At 32.9% G+C, this 11322-nt stretch overlaps 1 long non-coding RNA gene across 1 annotated transcript; it reads left to right on the top strand.

Annotated features, from left to right (window-relative positions):
- The first annotated feature begins 1703 nt into the window (after positions 1 to 1703).
- On the top strand, positions 1704 to 8506 carry LOC111044012. Its single transcript, XR_005573383.1, has 4 exons — positions 1704 to 1949; positions 3777 to 3851; positions 5395 to 5472; positions 8238 to 8506. It is a non-coding gene; the product is annotated as an uncharacterized LOC111044012 (long non-coding RNA).
- Positions 8507 to 11322: the final 2816 nt, after the last annotated feature.

Here is an 11322-nt window from a genome sequence, read left to right as displayed (position 1 = left end):
CTTCAAGACACCCGTTCAGACGACAGGTCTAGGGACGTAAGAGGACGTCGCCGTCAAGCCAAATTCAACCGGTAAAAGTTCACCGCCAAAAACAAGGTACTGTAACCCCGACGATAAAGCAACGTACAGACCAACGAAAGTGCAGTGTAGTGAAACAAAGGTTCATTCGAGAATGTCAATCAAAAGTGGGGATTCAAAATTATTATGAAATGGGTTTTATATGGGTAAGTTATATCGACGAAATTTGGGTTCAACGGGCTTTTCTTTCTTAAGTAATTTCATGTTGAAATTAATTTGTTATTTTATGACTGATATTGTTTGGTTTTTGTGACGTATTGCTATCTAAACGAGGGATAGTAATGCGCCCCCAAATCAGATGAAGAATGTCAACAAAGTAACATGAAATTGTTGTTTCTGTTGTTCGATTTTAGTTGCCAATGTTTATTGAAGCTGTTTGTATTTTTCAATTATTTCAAATTGTAGTGTTATTCTATAGTAGAAACCTATTAAATCAGGCATGGCAAGATTAATTGAAGTTTTCTTGACTCTAGCCCGTTCACCTGCATGAATTAGGTATAGACTCAGGTATTTTCTAGATGTGTCAGCCTATTTCTAAATTCTAAATTTCATTCAAAATTATCTTCTTTATCATCTTTTAAAAGGTCAGGCACAATATTAAATTATAAAAAATGAGCATTATTGACAGTTAATTCTTTGTTTTTCACGTAAAATAAATTATACAATCATTATACTTTTTATACAACAAATCTCTATTATTTTATTCTTTATTATTTAAATAGTAGTCGAATGTGCAGTTATGATTGTTTGAGAACATGAATCCTCTCGCAGATTCTACTACTTTTTTCTGAGAGGTCGAATGTACATTCAAATTGTTTGTATTTACAGTCCATTCTGATTGGTTCTCATGACATTTAATCTCAAATATTTAACAGACTTTTGTGCAATCTGGCCTTATAATACAGTATTATAAATAATACTTCCAAAATAAATAATAATTCATCCATTTATCGGATAAAATCCATTTACCAGATAAAAGCGCTTTGCGCCCGGTGCAATAACTCATGGATAAATGGATAGAATTTTCATTACTATTTTGAAATAATGTGATGAACAAAAATTAATATAATTGCATGTTTCACAGTTTTGTCTCAAATTACTCAAAATATATCTAAAAAATTGATTGAAATTTAAAAAAAAGTAAGTACGGTAACTTATATAAAAAATAGGGAATAGAAATTGATTGACTCGTATTTTGATAAGATGAATTGATTTGATGATTTTAGATTACTGATCAATAAATTGTAATGAAAAACCTCTGCATTCTAGGCTTTATTGATCAGTAATGAATTCATAACAGATTCAAAATTAGAATAAATAGGTAGTTCAACATCTGATAACATAAACATAAGAAGAAAAACACTAGTCATATGATGATTCAATATCATCACAGCATTAAGAAGTGGAATTCGATAATAAAAAGAAACAATAATTGTTAATAATTATTATTAATTTTAAATATTGATACAATTATTGTACTTTGATTTCAAATTCGATTCATCACTAGGCATTCGGTCGACGTGGAACGTCATCATTCATTTTATTTAAAGCTTAATATACACTAGATCCGTGACGTTTTGAAGATTGATACTAGTGCTGCCTATAACATTCGTACCAGCTTCGTCACTCTACATTTTTCTACTTGTTTCTATATTAAACTAAATTAAGCTATTATCTTCAAAAACAGAGCAATGGGTTTCTTCCTTGTTGATCTTGAATTGCTGATTGCTGGAACCGTTGAACCCAAAGCTTCGATGTGATATTTTATTTTATTAAAATTTCAAGTTGAAAATTAGCTTTCATAGTTTAGTAATATACTAAAAAACATTTTGGCTTTTTATGTGGTTAACATAACAACATAGTTCAATAAGGTAAGTCAGGGTTATTCATTTATTCATTTATTGTATAAAACACTATGATCATAATACAATTATGACATTGGAGGAAAAACTAGCCTAAGCCTGTATTATTTCTCTCCAAAAATTTTGATAAAATGTTAATGTTGTCCAAAAGTTAAGGTTATGTGATCACACACTGCTTTGGCACTAACTTGATTTTCAGTCCAGGAATAATGATTTGAATATTTTGAAGGTTGAATTTATACTCTAAATGAATCACAGAATATATCACAATAAATTAAAAACTCAAGAGATACTGCTATTATTTGAAAAATTTGAATGAATCAAAAACCTACTCACTATTAGTTATTTACAGCTTAGGTTAGGATAGAAATTTGTAAGCTACTGTTCTGTAAAATAACTCAATTTATAATATAATTATACAAAAAATTAGACATGAATTATGGTTAGGCTATTTCTCAAGTAATTTGTCAAATGATGATATCGACATATTGTACACTGATGACTACAGTACTCTTTTACAAACGAATAAGTATGGTAAGTCGTTTGCATTAGCCTACGGCTTAATTTTACAATATCTTGGCAACATATTTTGATTAGACCTAAATTTTGTTATTATAATTATAATATGTTCCTTTATTAAAATTTAAAGTTGAAAATAGGTTTCCATTAATAAGTCTGTTTGATAGTCAGATTATTGCTATAGGCCTATCTCTGATATGCTATGCAGTACAGGCTGAGTAGTATTGGCTTACACAGACCTCTCCGACTACCCTATAGGCCTATAGTGAGGTCCATGTTATAATGGTATTAAAGAAAGATAGCAGAACAGCCTTGCCGATTCTCAGCCTTGCAACTGACTTCTATAGTCGATAGTTAGCCTAATACTGGTATATCAACTGTTCATTCTTGTTTTAAATAATAAATTTTATTTTATTCGTCAAGAAAATATAGTTTTCAATAATTATTTCAATTCGGTAATATATAAATTTTTATGATGGAGATAAAATATTTTGTTTATTAATTATACTTCCACATTGTTGAAAAACCATCTGGCAACATTGCGGAGCTAGAATGGAATAGCGGCCGTAGTGCTATCTGCTTTTTCGAATGATAAACAATGATAATAGCAATGCCATTGCTAATCAAACACTGCTATTACAACGTGAACCTCACTTTATTAGATTTTTGTTTGTCAACTATTGTTGGCCTAGCCCACCTTCAGGGATCCTACTGTTCATATTATAGACAATGGCTTTTAGAAATTTTGCTGATAAAAATATCTCTTTGCACCATCAATGCAGGGATTTATTACTGTTCTCTATTTTCAAACTACTAAAATCAATTTTCCGATTGTGGTGGAGATAGCCTACAAACTTTTTATTTAAAATGTTTGCTGTGATACAATTCAATTAATTTTATTATTTGTCACAGGCTAAACAACAGTTAGCATTGACAATAGTCATATACAGTAAAAACATGAAAATTTTAACTTCCATATACAAAGTTGGACTTTAAGAAGTACTAAATAAAATATCAGTTACATAATTATACAGTTTAGAATGATTTGAAAAATTGCTTTGGTTAATGAGTTACTTTGTGTTACCTAAATTTAATTATTATTCTTTAACTGTATATTATATCATGGTCAATCTTATTTTAAGAATACATACAAGATGTATCTGGCATAGGCTACATAGAATTAAATAATTGAGTTTGAAGATTTTGTGTGTTTGTGTCATTATTGTAATGTAAGGCCTATTGAAACAGTGGTGAGACACAGCTCAAGAAATTTTATAATTGTATAGAAGCTACAAATTAAAATGTTTTTTTTTTCAGGTCCACCTTGTATGATGTGACTATCTTATTCAATATTTCTGATTTTGAGAAAAGCATTTGCCAATCATATCAAACGTAAGTAATATTTGAGGAGACTTTATTATGCTTTTCTTACAATTATTATCAACTGTTACTATTAACTGTGAGTTAGTTATAGTTATCAATAGTAATTATTAACAATTACTATTAACGATTACGCTAGGGCCACACGAGCGCACATAGTGCGTCCGTTGCAACTTACTTTTTGCGGCCGTCGCCAATGACACCACACGAGCGTTGAGTGTGGTGCGTCAACGTCAGTTGGCTTTTCGCAATTGAACCAGACGAAGTAATAACTTTTGCATGTCTCGACGTGCATTGTAGCATTTCGACGCAGTTCAAAAATCACCGTCCGTTACGACTTCCGTTACTTGGTACGCACGTACCTCGTGTGTTGTCACCAATTCACTTCTATGTATTTCTACAACGGACGTCAAAAAGTAAGTTGCAACGGACGCACTTTGTGCGCTCGTGTGGCCCTAGACTTAATGGCCGGCTAATCGAGCAGCATACTGAAACTAATAAGAACGAGATGTTAATTAACTTGTTGTATAAATGTGTGCCTAGAGGCAGTGGCGGCTCCAGGGGGGGGGGCATAGAGGCATGGAACCCCGTAAGCTCAGAAAGTTTTATATTTTCAACAGGACTCTATCAAAAGAAATAAATGTTTCAAAAAAGTTCATTGATTCATACAATAATTAGTACATTATCATCTTATAATGAACCATTCATAATTTGAATATAATATTTTTAATAATATAAAATTCAATCCATTAAATAATATTTGTGAACCTATCTGAATCGCTAACCGCAGAAAGGCACCATGTCCAGCTTTCATAATTTTACAGGGGTGACAAAACACTTGATAAAACCAAAACCTGCAGTAGGCCTAAATGATTTATTCAAAACGTCGCCATTGCAATGCTATCAGTTGGACATGTTTCCTTTCTGCGGTTAGCGATTCATTTATAAAAATGTGATTACTGAGATTTTAGTTAATTCTGGAAATCCATGAGTGAGCTAAAGAAAATGATTCCTAACATTTTTCAGTAAGCTGCAAGAACATTAATTTTTCTCCTCGTGTTTTAACTCTATTAACTCATTATGTTTATGAGTAACAAACTAATTTTTTTCTGGAACAAGAGGGTCATGCCCCCCCCCCACCGCACCGATTTGTTGTTTTGCCTCAACTGTTTGAAATAATCCAATCTATGATAAAATAACATAATATAAGATCTGAGAAATATTTCCAGATAGTCTTAAACTTGTTTCTCTATACCAATTATAGGTTACATTCATTTGGTCAGTGTTTCACCTTGTGATCCATTGAGGATGATCAAGAAATCATAAGTTTTGGTTCGCCTAATTTTTCAGTTTCCTGCAATTCCCGTCCAATACAACTGGGGGACAGATAAAATTATTCCTGTCCCATCCATTGAATTTCAAAGAGAGAAGGAAATCTTCTAAATTCATCTCTCCAAAAATTTAAAACTTTCAAGAGTAATAAGTTATGATTTTTCACAAGAGTGTTGAATTTTTGGAAACCTGAATTAAAATGCAAATTAAAATGTTTTTTCAGGTCCACCTTGTATGATGTGACTATCTTCTTATTCGATATTTGTGGTTTTGAGGAAAGCATTTGCCCATCATATCAATTGTAAGTAATATTTGAGGAGACATTATTATGCTTTTCTTACAATTATTATCAACTGTTACTACTAACTGTCAAGTCAATAGTAACAGTATTAACTATTAATTTATGGCCTATCAAGCAGCATACTAAAGCTAATATAATAGTCCAGGCAATGGATGCTCAAAAAAGGGTATAGAGGGGAATGTTTGGAAGACAATTTCTTACCCCGCAGTTCTGTTTAGGGTATTTAAGGAGGTAAACATAGAAAAGTGCAGTTTTCATTGCTGCAACAAGTGTTAACTCAGCGATTCCACACCTTCAACAGAGGAGATAAAGATGCAAACTTTTGGCATGTTCACCTACTAACTGGTCCAAATTAAGCTGCAAAGTCAAAAATTGTTTCACAGACACCCCCTTCACATGTGATTTTTAAACGATCAATTGTTGCAGCAATGAAAATTTCACCCCCTACATTGAAGCTGCTATAACTATGAAAGGAAAACTTGGAATAGTGAAATAATGCATCATTTCAAAGAGAATTCAATGCTCTATAACCATCAGTTTTTATGATGCTTTGTTGGAGAGTTATAAGCCCTGAAAGAGCAAAACATTGGATAAAAACCTGTCATTTTAACAATTACACGCCTTCAAGAGCGAATATCTTGGTAACTTTGGAATATCACAAAATTCCAGCAAACAAAAAGTGTAGAGAATTTATTAAGCTTCATTTTTGAATAGTTAGTTATGTCAGTTGAACACATTGTTCTCAAGATATGAGCGTGGGAGCAAAACGCTTAAAATGCAATTTTGAAACCACCCTCATCCCCTTAGCACATGAGTTAGGAATTTTGATATGTTCTTCTCGTAACTAGTCTTAACAAAGCTGCAAAGTCAAAAATTGTGTCTAAAACATTCCCTCCAAATTCCTTTGTCAATTGGTCTATTGTTGAAAAAATGGAGATTTCACAATCAACACTACTGCTGCTGCAACAGTTATAGGGAAATGCGTATAAGTGTGAAATTATACATCAAATTGAAGACAATTCAATGCGTTATAAGCTCATAATCAGCATGAATTTTTCCCATCGATTTTTAAAAAGTTATAAGAGCAAAAATTGAAATATATTGGAGGCAAACATGTTTTTTCAAAAATTTTTCGAAAACTAGAGAAGATACCGTATAGAAAAAGTTGTGAGATGAATATTGTAAGAAATTATGTAAGCTTAAATTTTGTAAATACAGTAACAATTATGTACTTAAGATTCATAGTTTTAGATTTATATACGAGAAACCAAAAAATGGTACCTTTGAACCACCCACACCCCCTTAGCACATGGGGTAGGGGTGGGGACTTTTGATATGTTTACCTCCTTACTACCCTAAACAGAACTGTAGGGTCAAAAATTTTCTTCCAAACATTCCCCTTTATAGCCTTTTCTTGACTGGACTATAAGAACGGAATGTTCATTAACTTGCTGTATAAATAAGTGCCTGAGTAACTGAGTAGAGGAGGGTTTATTTCTGACGTATGACGTATTAAAAGTGGCCTTCAGATGTTTCCATCAACAATTAATTTCTGTCACATTCCAGGACTTTGACTGTCTTATTAATGGTGATAATTCCACTTATCTGTATTGAATGGAGAAAAGTTACCTTAGCTTAAAGAAAGACCTCTATGACTTCGCCTGTATTCAGGCATTATAAAGTAGGTCTACATGAAATTTGTTACTGTAAAATCTAATGGATGAGAAACATTTTTTTGGCATTTGTAGTGTCTTATATCTCACTATAAAATGAATGCTCTATGTGAGAGGAAAACGCTTCAACAAATCTCATAGTAGAATAGTTTAATGAAGGCGGCTGAATCAGACAAGGGTCTGATCAAAAGATTTACACTCATGAAAGAACACTTAGCAACTCTTTAGAAACTCGCGCGTGGGTTAGCAGCCTCCGCGCTTCGCGCTCCGGCTGGGAGGCAGGCTGCGCCCGCCCAATTGTCTTTTGTGACTATATAGTGTTGGGTAGCAGGCTCCGCGTTTCGCGCTCCGGCTGGGATGCGGGCTCCGCCCGATGAAAACTCAATTTCCCGGGTCCCCATTTGAACTCGGTTGAAATTGAACTATGGCTATAGGCTCATCTCCGGGGGCTGAACAAAAAAGCTTTTATCGAATTTTCTGTGCGATGCTGATTTCAAATGTCGAAAAAATTTGGGGGTCTCTAGGGAGCCAGGAGGTGAAATTTTCGTGATTTGGAGGTTTTCCCATAGCCTCCAGTACGTTCCCTAATTGATTTCGAGGTTGTTTGTCCGTGACAATCAGCCGTATTGGCTGTGAATTTCTTGTCTATGTGGCTTTAATATAATAAAGATTGGCAACTTCAATATAATAAGATTTAGTACTCTTATATACAATGAAGTCAACTCCACCCACAAAGAGCATTTGGACAAAATGTTATTCAATTTAACAAGTATAGCATAGCAACAGACATCATCATCAGTGATTATATGATGTTTGTAAATTAAACATAGAGCATTTGTCATGATGTCCCTAGTATTCAAGTTTTATAGTCTACTTTCAAGTTTTGGAGAAGCCATTCTTGGCATTCACCACTGAACCGGCATCCACTTTGCATTCAATGATAATAAATGTTAGCATCTTGTATAAGTCGTGATATACTGCTCTTGGAATACAATTTTGATGCAATTAATGTCACAAATGTTGGTGGCTGCCAAGATAAAAGAAAATTATATTCAATTTCTGGTACTGATATCAATTAATTTATTTTTTCAGATCAGGCTACTGAAGACAGTGGATAAAATTGATATGGTGTTTTGTTACCATGATATGGAGGGTAATGGTGGATGAGTGTGGGATGACACTTACAGGACAATAAGAATCGCGTTTGAGAGAACTGAAATGCATTCTAAGCTAGTATTTCATCTTAGCCAAGTATTCAAGTTTATGAAACTACTGTCTGTAAGACAGGTATTACGATGTAAGCAAATACAGTTGTAGCAAATAATATTATATCTTTGATAAATAAAATTAATTTGAATTTATTCGAATTTGTTATTGATTATTATTATTATCCTATTCCATTCTAGCACCTCCTGTGTGAATTTATAATTTACAAAAGTGATATATTCTGATTTTTGTAAACAATACCTTGACAGAAATGAAAATACATTTGAAAGCTTAAAAAATATATTAGAAATTTGAATTTTCAAAATGTGTTCTGAGTTTTCTAAAAGAAAGTTTAAAAGTTAATTATACTCTGAATCTCTCTTTCTGTATCTCTCATGTTTCTATGATGAGACAGAAATTTTTTTTGTTGCAATAAGACATTTTATAATGCATGCTCAACATCAAATAATAAATAATGTTGAAAGTTGAGAAATACAATCAGGGGCCTGTTTCATAAAAATTTAGAAGTCCTGTAATACAGGAACAGCTGATTTTATCTGTTATATTGAACATGTAATTGGAATGGTGATTCTCCTTTATTACAGGACTTGTAAGTTTTATGAAACAGGCCCCAGACCCCTGTTTCATAAAAACTTGGAAGTCCTGTAATACAGGAACGGCTGATTTTATCAGCTGTATTGAGCATGTAATTGGAATGGTGATCCTGTATTACGTGCCTTATAAGTTTTATGAAACAGGGCCCAGGTTTCACTGATTAATAAAATAAATAAACAATTGCAATGATTTATTGAACGAGCGTTAGCGAGTTCTCACCTTTGACTTACTGAAGGCCAAAGTCGTTGTCCATCTGTTTGTATGTTCTACAATAACATTAGAGAGAATTAATCAATCAGCTTCAAATGTTGAACACGTATTCTTTGAACCTTTTTACAGGTCAAGTTCGTTGGACAGCAGAGTTCACTAAGGCCCGCCGCAAAGTAGACCCACGCTAATCCACGAAAAGCAACCCACGCCGTGGGATGCTTTGTAAACCATTGCTAGGCTTCTCTAGACATCTGTGTAATACATGCAATGAATAATCACTTGTCAGCTGATTGATTATGAATAATTTTATAGCAATGGTTTAAAAAAACATTCCACAGCGTGGGTTGCTTTTCGTGGATTAACGTGGGTCTACTTAGTGGCGGACCTAACTCCATCGTCCTTTTTCAGGATATACAAATAACATTGAAAGTGCTTAAGAAGAAAAATTTGTTTTGATTTTTTTATCATTTAGTCAGCTGGAATTAATTAGATGCTATTCATGTAATTTTTCAATTCATTTAAAAAAGCTGATGCTATTTGGCAGGCTGGTATCACACTGACTGTCCTTTATGCGCCGACACATGATTTCAGCTGAATAATACTCAACATAATTATTTCATTTATAAGTTCTATATTAATGTTAACGTCTGTCTGCCTGTCTATTGACTGTAACATACGCGTAATTGATAATACTAATTGTGATAGCAGTTGCTTTGACATTGACAAATTTTCTGACAATTTTTTTTTGTTCAGTGTTAAAATTGTGAGTAGAGCTACTATTAGTGTTTACTAACACTCGATTATTCAATGTAGGTACCTATATATTTCATTTCTATATCACTAGTAGTTCTGTGAACAGTAGACCTCGCGCAGTTATAACGACGTCCCAAACCATAAGCAAATCCACACTGATACACTAACTATTTATTATTTGATCAGATCATGCTTACACAATATTTAATTAACATATAACTCTTTCCAGAATTTAGCGCGAGAAAACCAGAAGACATCTAGGCGCCCAGACGAGCTGTTATAAGTTCTTTGCATCCTATTTAATAGTGCATAAAAATTGCATTCAATGAGGCATGCAATTATAGTCTACACAGATGCTAATTTTTTACCAAGTTACATAGAGATAACCATGCCATGACGATGAGAGATGCCATGACGCATGCAATTTATAGTCAACTCGACAGCTGATTTATGATGAATAATTCTATAGTCTGATTTTCACTGAAGGAGGCTCCTTTTTCCTTTTATATTATCCTTGAAATGTAAAATTTCCAAAAACCTTGTATATACGTCGACGCGCAATTTGAAAAGGAACATAAATATACCTGTCAAATTTCATGAAAATCTATTACCGCGTTTCGCCGTAAATGCGCAATATATAAACATTTAAACATTAAGAGAAATTGCAAACTGTCGACTTGAATCTTAGACCTCACTTCGCTCGATCAATTAATTATTAGTATTATCTTTAATGTTGAGATCATTGAAACGTTTTTAGATAATGCAGTTTTAATTTAGATATGTGCAGGTTTTGTCATTAATTTTCTTTTTAAATTCTGAATCGAAATCATGTATCATATGACCACGTTCCTATTTGAAAAATGAAGTTGGATGAGTATAGTTTTGAAGCGATAGAAAGTAGTTTTTTTTCAATTGGAATAGGATCCCCATGGAACCTAATGTCATATCATACTACTTGTAAAAGAGATATTTAACTGTTTCCATAATAATTCTCATTAACTCAGGGTATAATTACAAATTGCGGATTTCAGAGATTTTGATTTCAGAAAAATTTGTTTTGATTTTTTTATCATTTAGTCAGCTGGAATTAATTAGATGCTATTCATGTAATTTTTCAATTCATTTAAAAAAGCTGATGCTATTTGGCAGGCTGGTACAATACAACAGTTCATGAGCGAGTTCTATAACCCAGGGGTCACTAGTTATTCTATTAAAAAAAAAATCAACTGTCAGCTGGATTATAAATTGCATTCAATATTTTTTATATAAATACGAGTAGCCCTTAGAAAGAAAGCAAGTAGGTAATATTGGAGTATGGAGAAAATTCCTCTACTCTCATAATATTATTATCCTGAAGAAAACACAAATTGAGTCAGCTGTATTTCGTCTATTT

The sequence above is a fragment of the Nilaparvata lugens genome, chromosome X, assembly GCF_014356525.2.
Source record: "Nilaparvata lugens isolate BPH chromosome X, ASM1435652v1, whole genome shotgun sequence".
Taxonomy (NCBI): Eukaryota; Metazoa; Arthropoda; class Insecta; order Hemiptera; family Delphacidae; genus Nilaparvata; species Nilaparvata lugens.
Note: the sequence above shows the minus strand (reverse complement) of the source record. Positions and strands in the feature narration are given on the sequence as shown.